Source organism: Doryrhamphus excisus, linkage group LG16 (genome assembly GCF_037039965.1).
Source record: "Doryrhamphus excisus strain RoL-2023G ecotype Guam linkage group LG16, RoL_Dexc_Guam_v1.1, whole genome shotgun sequence".
NCBI lineage: Eukaryota > Metazoa > Chordata > Actinopteri > Syngnathiformes > Syngnathidae > Doryrhamphus > Doryrhamphus excisus.
Window position 1 is genome coordinate 11,423,487 of NC_136372.1, and position 13,248 is coordinate 11,436,734.

Genomic DNA, 13,248 nt, shown 5'->3' on the forward strand with positions numbered 1-13,248 from the left:
GACAGTGGAGCCATATTGTTAAGCTTTCAATTCTAATTCTAATTTGTTCGAATGACCAAAGCCAGAATCATCAAAGCAGACGAAGCGGACATAATACAGAACGTCAACGTCTCCTCCTGTCTCCATTCAACCTTTTACCTCCTAAACTGTTTGCACATAACATGAGCCTGGGTCGGTGACCTTTCCCCCTTACCCCTAAGCCCCCCTCCAGCCTCCCACCCTGACCCGTGCTATCATCTCACGTGTTTTATCTCCTCCCACCTCCTCTCGTGTGCCCTCCCCTTGCACTTAGTCACATTCCTACTGTCTCCCTGTCCCTCTCTTTCTCCGTTGGTGGTGCTTGGATCCACAGACTGACGTTTGGAGGACAGGAACTGGAACAGCACACCTTGTACTCAACCAGACATGTCGGACTCCGAGACCGCCGCTGCTCCCGCAGAGGCCCCAGTTCCCGCTGCTTGTGCCAGCATCAAGGCTGACCTGGACAAATGGTAAGTGACGGTGTGTGAGGAGGTATGAAACTTCTGAATATGGTGAAGCTCTTCTTCATGCAACCTGTGAGATCATGGGAACTTCATGTAAGGTTTTGCATGACCTTGGGGTTGCATCCACTGTCATGCAATGAAAACTATAGCGTACATTTTATTAAATGACAGCAAAAATGACCAGAAACATAAAAAAATACACATCTGTGAGGGTTTATTTCATATAACCGAAGATCCGCCACGCTAAAATGGAGTCTATGTATAGAGGACGATGTGATCGGCGCTGAAAGTCGCCACAAAACAAGAGCTCTCACATTTAACCGAATGTGACATGTTAGCAGCCTTGGGGTAAAGGTTACAACAACTTGGGGTACCCACTGTCTGGGACAATGATTTGAGGATTAATGGTGGGTGAGGTTTGATGTCCATCCATACGCATGGATGGAGGCTGGGAATCTGCTTACGTCACTTGCATCCTCTTCCCACAATGCCTCGCGTTAGCTCTTTGCCTTTCTTCGGCCCATCTCCCGTGCTGCATCGCGCTGTGTCCACGATTTGTATATACTTTATTTTTTAAAGTGCCATCCCAACAGAACACGGATACATAAAGTGTGCAACCAAGCGAGGGATACTGTGATGTAACACAGAACACATGCACATCCGTATGAATCATAACAATGTGTGTGTGTTTGTGTGTGACAAAGCTCTCATGATAACAGGACTTAATACAATTACCATGAGTCTAGAACTTTTCCCCCATTTTGTGACATTCCACCCTCATTCTAAAATTACTCATCAAAATTGTATAAGCAACATCCCATTAAAAAGTTTAAAATGTTTGAAAGTGTATGAAATATTTTTTTAAAATGAAGAAATGCTAACAATGCTAACAGTTAGCTTGCTTACTTATACCTGCTTGGATTGGTGCCTTGCCAACGCTAGCACCTAGCAAGATGGCTACTAAGTACATTAAATGTTATATATCTACAGTGTATCCGGGAAGTATTCACATTTAATTTTTCTCCTTGTAATTCTACACACAACATCCCACAACACAGACACATATTTTTTTTAATTTTGTTTGCAAATGTATTTTTAAACATTACATTAACAAATACTAATTGCTAGCTTGCTTACAACTAGCATGCTAGCACGCTGTGTGGATACATTGTGATAACATGGGAACAGCTCTTTGCATCAACAGGCAGTTGCTAAAGTGCTAAATGTCAAATGGTAAAACGCTAAAGCTAGCACATAGCAAGATAGCTACTATATACATAAAATCTTAAAAGTGCAGTATGCACAAAATTGAATAATTCTACACACAACACCCCAGAATGAACACAAACCTATCATTTTTTATGTTTTCAAATGTATTAAAGAAAGAAAAAAACTAGCATGCTAGCATGTTGTGTGGATACATTGTGATAACATGGGAACAGCTCTTTGCTTCAATAGACAGTTGCTAAAGTGCTAAATGTTAATGTGGTACACAAAATGCTAAACTGCTAATGCTAGCACTTAGCAAGATGGCTGCTATGTAGATAGTTTTTTCCCCCATTTTTGCTGTTTTTTTCAAGTATTTCAACTTTCTTTTTAAATAATCACAATACATTTTCTTTTCATAATATTATGATTTTATTCCCATAATATTATAACTTTTTTCTCAACCAAATGTTTCTAAAATTACAACTGTATTTTATTTTGTTCTTGAATTTGTGACTTTCCTCGTCTAAAAAATATTTTTTAATTAATATTTGGATTTTTGTTCTCATAAAATTACAGCTGTTTCTTCCTATTTCTGCTGTTGTTTTTTTTTTATTTTATTTAAGTTTTACAAGTGTGAATTACTTTCTTTATTATGCCTATGCTATAATATTGTGATTTTATTCCTGTAACATTACAACTTTTTCCGAAAGCTAATTTCCCAAAAATTACAACTTTATTAATTTTTTCGTTTGTTTCTCATCATATAAAAAATAATGTTGTTTTTTGTAGTTTTCTTCTTAAATTATATTTTTAGAATACGTTTTAGAATACGCATTTTGAACACCTCTGTGTTAGATAACTTATTATGGGATTTCCCATCCTCCATAGTCTCCGTATCTCATATCTCTCTTGCACAATTTTCAGTTTCTCGTTTATTGTAGTTGCAGCCAATACTAGTCCAGCCTGAGTGCTGAGTCATGATAAAACTTTTGCTGGAGTGTGGTGGCTCCAGATAATAGCAGTTTGTGCTGAATGATGGGAGTGGCTTCACTCAGGCAAGGGTTACGAGTAGGTGCAGAGTGTATTGATTCATTAGCACTGGTCTTACATGAAACATTTGAAATGACAATGTTTTATTGCCATCTTGGTTGTTGTACATGATTTGCTCCTCATTATACGTCACATTGCAATACAAAGTGGGAAGGAATGTCTTTTACTACTGGTCATAAACGTTCTTGCATACAGGGTGTAAATGATAAAGTAATACAATAGAGGATCCTGACTTTTATTTTATTTTTCTGCCTGAAAACCTCATTCACCATAAGTTGGTAATAATTTATAAATAACTGATACAATGTACAATATATATGTTAAAGACAAGCCCGAGTTTTTAAGTTTTTTTAATCTTTATGGTGAGATTTGGCAAGCAGTGGTCCGTGAACGCACCGTAGCTGTGTGCTGCTGGCTACAACCTGACTCCAATTCCCTCTGTTCATCAGTCATCTTAAATTAGGGTTTGGAGGTCGGGAAGAGCATGACATTTAAATATATTTATGGGTGTGTCAATCACGTATAATACAGTTTTTCATCATTCGCTGGTGGTTCCTGTGAACACCGGGTGCCTACTTTATTGATATTGTCCAGGAGTGCTCCGATCGATCTGCCACTGATCAATAAGGGCCGATTTCAATATTAAATACACACCATCGGCATATATTGATAACTGCGGCATGTAGCTGCAAACCCTACATGTATGCAGTGTCACATAGTGTTGCTAACAGACTTCAAAACCAGTCTGTAAAACCTCATTGGCTTCAGTTTGACAGCTTGACACCGGCTATGCCAATTAGCGTGTTTGATCACTTTCTTATCGAACCTATTGACTTTTCTTGCATCTTTGTTTACAATGCTTTGCCTTTTTTGCTTTAGCTGTCACTGGCTCTACCTGACATTGGCGGAAGCTGGCCAGCTCGCTAGCTGGTGTTGTCAGCCTAGCTTCGGGTCTTCGAACTCCAACAAGCAAAGCAGTTAGGTCGGAGTTTGTTTTTTGTCCTATGGGGAAGCTGCAAGTGCACATCACGGTCATGGAGTATGTTCTAGGAGGCCTTGGGATGTCATCTCTGCTATCCACAGGCGATGTGGTCCTGATGGCCTCATCAGATTGTGACATTCAGGAGTTGAGACTCAGCACCTACAAATCCGAGGACTCCTGTTTGGGAGCGAGGTCATACCTAAGGTGAAGTGGTTTGAATATCTAAGGATCTTTTTCCACAAGTGAGGGAAGTTTGGACCATGAGGTCGACAGACGGGATCAGCACAGCGTCTGCAGTAATGCAGTCACTGTACTGGACTGTTGTGGTTTCCACCTCACCTATGGTCATGAACTTTGGGTTGCGACTGAAAGAACGAAATCGCAAATTCAAGCGGGTGAAAAGAGTTTCCTCCATAGGGTGGCCGGACGGAACCGAAGAGAAAGGGCGAGGAGTTGGGTCATCCAGGAGATGGTCAGAGTAGAGCCGCTAGTCCGGGAATGCCCAGCCGGGAGAAGGCCCTAGGGCAGACCTGGAGCACTTTGGAAAGATTATGTCAGCTGGCCTGGGAACGCCTAGGGGTCCTGCCAGTGGAACTGGAAGAGGTGGCCGGGGACCGGGAAGCCTGAACTTCCTACTGAGACTGCTGAAATGGAATGGAATGGAAAGAAGGGCAGATAGAAGGGCACAATTCGGTAGAATGACAGGTTCGAATTGATGTGCGCTTCAACTTGGATTTTTTTCCCAAAAATTATTATTGTTTTTTTATGTTATTTAGTCTCTACATTAAATTTAATTCAAGGTAATGATGACTTAGGAATTAAGTCTTTGCATGTGAGTGATATTCCACTTCTGGGCTGTCTGGTCTGAACTCTAACATCAACACAACTGCACTTTTAACATGAGGATCTGTGTAATCAATACCAGAGCCATCCGGGTATTTATAGACAGTAGCTTTTTAAAAGTCACAATTTGTGGCATGTCAGCGTGAGACCGTATGTGCAGGATAACATGACACTCACTTCTCCATCTGACACCTTCTTCTTTCAACTGGGGTTGCTAAATAAGCAAAAATGCTCCTACTCTGTCATTCAGTTGATGACATAGAGATATTTAGACATGCATGGTGTCTCCTTATGCAGTGGAAACCGCTTCAGTTGGTCCCTACAAACTGTCTATGTCCACCAATTCAAGCCCTCACAAAAAAAGCCGAAAAAAACGCCAAAAGTGTACCATTTACATAACTGACTTGTTAACCAAGCCACAGCCATATTGTTATTGTAGCAGCTAACATGGAAAACTATTTTTATCTCACGACGCATGGCTAATTGTGAGTCTCAGCGTCATTCACAGACGGAAGAGTGGATACCTAGCTCTCAATTTTGCTACAAAGACTAAACAAGATGCTCGTTTGCCGTCAGTATTTTTTACCCGAGGACTGGAGCACACGTCCATCCGAAGGAGAGCGGACATCATAAGTGTTGTCGCTGTATTGATACTGCTGTTGTTGACGGAACTAGCATAAGTATGTGTATCAATGCGCCTAGGAAATAAGTTTTGGTAGTGTTTTAACTCATCAAAATACGTCAAGATACTGTAAGTAGTACATGTTATCATCAGTGTACGTGTTAATGCATGATCACAGCATGTTTATCAAAACATAACGTTGTTTTTTTAGAAGGCTTCATAGTTGAAATATGTGTGTCCCAATGAAGTGCAGTGTTAGCTAGCTCATATTAACACATTTTCTCTTGTTATAATACACAGAAAAGCGAAAGAAATATGTGTGATGGGCAAAATTCCCAGCATCATAGCGTCCTCCAGGTCCTGAAGCAGCAAAACAATCCCAGGCCATCACACTACCACCTCCATATTTTACTGTTGGTATGATGTAATGGGACACACACCTTCCAAAAAAGTTTAACTTTTGTATTTTCCCAAAGGTCTTGGAGATCATCAAGATGTTTTCTGGCAAAATTGAGAAGAGCCTTTATGTTATTTTTGTGGTTTTGGTCTTGGAAACCTGCCAGTTATGGTCATAAACACTGAACACTTGCCATAACTGATTAAAGTGAGGCCTGCAGTTCTTTGAATGTTGTTGATTATTAGACATACATACGTACATAACATCCCTATAGTCACCTTTCCAGTCAAATTACCCAATATAGTATATATCATCAGAAGAAACAAACCATTTAAAACATAAATAACCAGAATAGCACATAAATAAGTTTTATTTTACACAGTTGTCATTTATCATTAACAACATTTAGTATAGGCTGCACGGCGTTCGAGTGGTTAGCACATAGGCCTCACAGCTAGGAAACCCAAGTCCGATTCCGCCCTCGGGCATCTCTGTGTGGGGTTTGCATGTTCTCCCCATGTGTGGATTTTCTCCGGGTACTCCGGTTTCCTCCCACATTCCAAAAACATGCTAGGTTAATTGTCGACTCCAAATTGTCCATAGGTATGAATGTGAGTGTGAATGGTTGTTTGTCTATATGTGCCCTGTGATTGGCTGGCCACCAGTCCAGGGTGTACCCCGCCTCTCGCCTGAAGACAGCTGGGATAAGCGCCTTGCTAAGAACATTTAGTATATTTATGTATTATATAGTATATTATATATGTAGTATTTATTTTCGTTATTTATAATCATTTACTCTTCATAGTGCACCTATCGGTATAGTATAAAAATGTTAAAAACACATTAAAATATCATTGTAATTTGTAATTTGTTTTCAAATTGAATTTAGCCAACACAAAGCTGGCATCAGTAATGTTGTCCGTGTACACTTACACAATGTGACCGGATCCTGTTTAAAATAAGCATTATGTTGCAAACATGCACAACAGCATACTTACCAGTTGGTACTTTTAGACTCTTGACCTTTCCATGGGATTAACAGTGACCCACCCCCTGCTTTGACCCTTTGCCCTCCACACACATGCTCATACACACACACACACACTCTATTTCTCTGTCACTGATTGACTGCTCTTGCATGTACAGACAGGTATTTTTTATGGTGGAATTCAGTGACTCCGTAGAAATTAGTAGCATGAATGTGCAAAAGTTTTATCAGTGAGGATGATGGATGATTCGGTCCCTCCTTTACGAGACTTCATCATAGTAAGCAATGTTGTTCCTTGCAGAACTCAACATCAGGTTCATGTTTTATATCAGAATTCTTTGTTACTTTGACTGCACAAAATACTGGTTATTAGGACTGATTACAGGCTATAATCCTTTAAAAATATGTACAATATGTACCCACACGCACATTGCCCCAAATCAAAATTATTACCCATCATGCCTTGCAGGTTACAAATCAGTATAAAATAGTATTTACATTTGTAGATGTACAGTATATTTGTGTGTTAGCAATTATTTTGATAACCACTCAAGTTTCATTGTGAATTCCACTTGTTTTTATTGGTTGCACCGTGAACGAGGGAGGTGTTTGGTTTGATGATCTTCTGTTGGTTCAAAATTGCCATTTTTATTGGCGTCTCAATTACTTGCAGGGGTTCATAGCGCCCATGAATAGTGGGGATTTACTTATTTACTTTATTATTAGCAAGTCTAGTAACATGTGTACTATTGTATATAATGGAATCTGACACAAGAGCTGTCTTAAATGTGTGCATTTACATAAAAACATCACTCTAGAGCTGAGTGTTTCTAATATTTTTGTTTATTAAATAACATGAAAGGCACAAAATTTCAAAATGTGTACAATACAGTCCAGTATACTACCACATACTGCAACCGCGTTAGTACTTCTATGACGGTGTCAATCAAAATTTAGCTTTTTTAAAAATATTTTTAATATAGTTCATGTATTGTGTATGAGTACCTAATGAAGTGAGCGGTGGTCTTCATTTGACTAATGTTTTACGTTCCTTATTGCTGCTGCACCTGCTCAGTGATCTATTATGCATGTCAGTCCCAAAAGACAAACTACATCATTCAGCCGTATTTTGTGTCAGACATGAGGACGGCATCATTGGGCCTGTGGCTGATGCATCAGCGTAATACTAATGGTATTACCAGTATTTCTATGGTGATGGTGTGATGTCACCTAATTCAACATAGTGGCACAGTGATATGTATTCATTCTGTGAATGTGTGTGTGTGTCTGTGTGTGTGTGTATGGGAGGATTACAGAACGCATGGGAGCCGATGATATCACCATTGCAGCCATCACGCAATGTCCCGAGAGAGTGCACTGCCACTGTAACTGAAGGTCATATTACAGGGTCATGGGGCAAAGTGGGTTGTCATAGCAACTAGTGAACACTCAGCAAACCCACAATGAATGGAGATGTTTTTTTTAACTAGTGGGTAAGACTTGTTAAACCAGTTGTTTGTGTCCAAACATGTATGACTCTCAGATGACACAACGGCTGTGTTTCAATACGTTTTCTTCTTTACTTACACTTTTGAATGTATAAGTGTGTTGTTGACACTGAGAAGTAAAAGTGGTAAGCCCATTTATTTTAGTTGTGTAGTTAGCATGCTAACACTTAGCATGATAGGACTGAGTGTTGATATAAGTGTTTACCCGTGAAAACGGCTAAAAATGCCACTATATTAATATTACCATGCCTGCAATGCTAACAAGCTGACGTTGCATGATAGTGGCACCTAGCAATATAGTGGCATGTGTTGATATATGCAACTACCCATGAAAATAGAAAAAATGCTAATATACTATCATTAGCATGCTAGCAATGCTAACATGCTAACATTAGCATGCTAACACCTAGGATGATAGGGCTAAGTGTTTATATAAGTGTCTGCCCATGAAAACGGCTAAATATGCCATTATATTAATATTACCACGCTAGCTATGCTAACAAGCTGACCTTAGCATGATAGTGGCGCCTACCAATATAGTGGCACATATTGATATATGCGCCTACCCATGAAAATAGAAAAAAATGCTAATATACTATCATTAGCCTGCTAGCAATGCTAACATGCTAACATTAGCATGCTAATACCTCGCATGATAGGGCTAAGTGTTCATATAAATATCTACCCATGAAAACGGCTAAAAGTGCCACTACATTAATATTACCATTCTAACAATGCTAACAAGCTGACGTTAGCATGATAGTGGCACCTAGCAATATAGTGGCACGTGTTGATATATGCGCCTACCCATGAAAATAGAAATAATGCTAATATGCTATCATTAGCATGTAATGTAATGTTAACATTAGCATGCTAACACCTAGCATGATGGGGCTAAGTGTTCATATAAGTTTCTCCCCTTGAAAATGGCTAAAAATGCCACTATATGAAAATAAAAAAATGCTAATATGCTAGCATGCTAGCAATGCTAACATGTTAACCTTAGCATGCTAACACCGAGCATGATAGCACAATGTCTAAGTATAAATGTATAACAAGTGCATTGACAATTTTTTTTGGAGTTATGCACAAGATGGTCTTATCTAGCAATGTTAAAGAATCCGTTAAAAAACGGATCCTGATCACCCCTAAATATTAATCAGTTCTTCCTGATCCCATTGCCAACAATTCCTAAAAATGTTATCGAAATCCATTCAGAATGTTTCAAGTTATTTTTTAACACAAACAAACAGATAAATGCCATCAAAATGTGTTTTATGCAGGAAAAAAGCCAATTGTTATAGTAGAAAATGTCAAAAAATACTATATTTTGGCCAAAAATGCAAATTTTTTTGAGGTGCTGAATTATGAATGTGCGGGGTCAACTATATACCGAGAGAGGCATAGCATTTGACGTCCCCCATGACACACATACGGGAGGAAGCAGCACGCACCACTTTCATCAGCCTCCTGGCGTACTAAAGTGCTGAGTGATAATCTGCAGCTAGCAGATGCGAGTTGCATCATGCTCAGCCACCCTCTCTCCCAACACGCCAGCAAATGTAGCGACGTGATGTCATGCATGTTTGTAGTTTTTCTGTGTTATGGTTAGCGTTCTTACATTCTGGTCAGTGTGAATAGTGTGTCAGATACTGATGTGCATTCAATCTATTTAATAGCATACATTTTTTTACACATAGAAAAGCTATTGGTGAGTAACACCAAGACTAAAGACTGCATGCTTTGCTGAGGGACGGAGGAGCTGAGCATTGACCCCCCCCCCCCCCCCCCCCCACCACCACCACCCCCCTTCTAAGCTCAGCCTTCTACCTGCGTGTCTTGTCATCATTCCATCATCACGCAATCTCCCTCCCTCCCTCCTTCCATCCGCCCCTCCCTCACTGGTGTCCTGCCGAACAGATGGGTCTCTACACAGACACGTTCTTCTGTATTCATAACTCCTCCCACCGCCACCCCCTCTCTTCCTCCCTTTTGCTCCATCACCCTAATGCACTTTGGCAGCGTCGGCTACTGTTTGCTGCTGCATGGGAGCCAGAAATACTCTCCCAGCTTCTCTCTCTCTCTATACACTCTCTATAGAGTCTTTTTTTGGCTTCATTCAGTTGAACAGGATGTACAAAATGCACAATATAAAGAGATACAAAAACTGAAATTGAAGATAAAATTGCATATATAGAGAAAAAGCAACATTGCAGTCAAGGCTACGTTCCGGTACTGTTAGTAATCGATACATCAGTAAAAATCCTGTAGAGTGAAATACATTTTACCCGTGTTATGTCCTGCTAGCTTGACGTTGATGTTCTCCGTCGATTTCGGACTAATATTTAAGTATTGGAATAAATTCCACTCCAGAGCCTTTGCCTTCTCTCTTCAATTGCAATTGTTTACTTGTTTGCAGTGACATGTGTTATCATTATAAATGTGCCTCTCGTTATATATTATTTTATTCTTGTAATATTTTGACTTTATTCCCAGAATATTATAACTTTTTCCCTAACCTAATTTTTCACAATTGACAACTTTATTTAGCTTTTTTTGTATTTTGCTTTACAGTCGGTCAGTATTTTTTTTTCAGTTGTAAGAATTGAGTATTTAAATGAGTAACACTGCGATATGAAAATTTTCCGTGGAGCTAAAGACCTACATTATGATCACTGGCAGTTGTTTTATAAACAAAGTACAGTAAAATCCCACTGGAATCCAAGATCATTTTAAAAGGCCCTTAACTCATTCAATTACAGCCATTTTTCAAAATTCAACCCTTTCAGTAGCGGCCATTTTAGACGACTTTGACTGATTTTTCAATGCACAGAATATTGTTTGGCTATACAGACATGGAACCTACCAAAAGAAAGATGAGAGTCTTTAGTAACCAGCAGTAGAACAAAGGTAAATATAAAAAAAATATTACTTTCTGACCAAAAAAGGGTCAAAACCACAACATAAACTATACAAAAAAAGGTTGTTTTCATCAAAATAACCATTCCTTTTTCATTCATTTTCTACCGCTTATCCTCACGAGGGTTGCAGGGGGTGCTGGAGCCTATCCCAGCTGTTTTTGGGCGAGAAGCGCAGCACACCTTGGACTGGTCACCAGCCAATCACAGGGCACATATAGACAAACAACCATTCACACTCACATTCATACCTATGGACAATTTGGAGTCGCCAATTAACCTAGCATGTTTTTGGAATGTGGGAGGAAACCGGAGTACCCGGAGAAAACCCACGCAAACTCCACACAGAGATGGCTGAGGGTGGAATTGAACTTGGGTTTCCTAGCTGTGAGGCCTAAATGACAGCTATGTAAAATAAAACTTATTTATGTGCCATTCTGGTTATTTATGTCTTAAATGGTTTATTTCTTCTGATTACATCTACTATATTGGGTAATTTGACTGGAAAGGTGACTATAGGGATGTTATGTAATGTCCACAGGGCAACAACATTCAAAGAACCGCAGGCCTCACTTTCCTCAGTTATGGCAAGTTTTCAGTGTTCATGACCATAACTGGCAGGTTTCCAAGACCAAAACAATTTGGAGTCGCCAATTTTTGGCATGTTAGCATGTTAGCATGATTTTGGAATGTGGGAGGAAACTGGAGTAAAACCCACGCATGCACGGGGAGAACATGCAAACTCCACACAGCGATGGCCGAGGGTGGAATTGAACCCCGGTCTCCTAGCTGCGAGGCCTTTGGGCTAACCACTCGTCCGCCGTGCAGCCCAAGCTGTTTAGTGTGTTTTTTTATTATTACTGTCTTCCAGTTGTGTTTGCACATCCAACACTGACTGTTTTGTCAACAGATGTTGCGCCTTTGTTGTCACACTTTATTCAGTGCTGGTTGGTGTAATTCTTCTTTTTCTTTGTGTGTGTTTCAGTGTGGCTGAGAAGGGAGCGGAGGCATGCAAAGACCTGATGGAGGCCTTCGCTGCGTGTGTGAAGAATGCAGCTGAGGGGACGTCATGAGCCAGGAGTCGCCCTCCAATCCTTAATGTGAGCATCATGTAACAGTTGGTCATTCTAAGACTCGAGGCTCACATTGTAAGATGCCCCATCAGTATCTCTTTATCTCAGATGCAGGCACTCATAGTATTGCAGCTCGATTCTCCGCTTGAGTCTGGAGTTTGCATGTTCTCCCGTGGGTTTTCTCCGGGTACTCCAGTTTCCTCCCACATTCCAAAAACATGCTAGGTTAATTGGTGACTCCAAATTGTCCATAGGTATGAATGTGAGTGTGAATGGTTGTTTGTCTATATGTGCCCTGTGATTGGCTGGTGACCAGTCCAGGGTGTACTCCACCTCTCGCCCCAAGACAGCTGGGATAGGCTCCAGCATACCCGTAACCCTAGTGAGGATAAGCAGCATAGAAAATGGATGGAACGATTTTGGGGCTTTCTAGAATGGATTTATTGGTTTACATTGAAAATTTTGGTTAGAGTCGGACTGTCTGGATGAGATTGATGTTAACCAAGGTTCCACTATAAACTGTATTTTGGATTGTATTAAAACAATAACACATTTGCGTCCATTTCTTAAGACTCTGATCTGATCTGTGTGTCTTCATCCTCCTGTAGGTCGACTGCACTGAGTCCTCCAAGTTCCCAGCATTCCCTTCTGCACATCAGCACTGGACTGAATGGCAACAGCGATGACGACGATGATGGTGTGACTAACATTGTGTTGATTCGGGTTGAGTTTGGGACCTGGCAGCAGTAACCAGAGTTTCCTCTTCTGCCCCCCCCCCCCCCCGCCCCCCCTTCAAACCTTTACTGGTGTCTTCCGCCATCCCCCCCCCCCCCTTCCTCTATGGCTGATACATGGTGCATTGACTTGTAGACACTTCCAGAGAGCTGTCATGTAACTTGAAATGAATACTATCAATGGAAATAAAAGTATTAAATAATTGCTATAAAATGAAATGTGCTTATTTGATTTCATTTTACCTTTTCACTCGGTCTATTCACAAATAGTATTATTATTGCAGCAGCATTGTTGTGAAATGTTAACGTTAATGTTAACATAATGAAATGTTAACAGAATGTTTAATGAAACACCTCTCAGTATGAAGCAATACTTTGTCAACACCACCAAAAAGTACAACCACAGTAATAATATATATATATGTATATATATATATAT

The 13,248-nt window shown here is 40.1% G+C and overlaps 1 long non-coding RNA gene across 1 annotated transcript; it reads left to right on the forward strand.

Moving 5' to 3' along the window:
- The first annotated feature begins 270 nt into the window (after positions 1-270).
- LOC131103038 (uncharacterized) lies at positions 271-13,029 on the forward strand. Its single transcript, XR_009119538.2, has 3 exons — positions 271-491; positions 11,988-12,102; positions 12,684-13,029. It is a non-coding gene; the product is annotated as an uncharacterized LOC131103038 (long non-coding RNA).
- Positions 13,030-13,248: the final 219 nt, after the last annotated feature.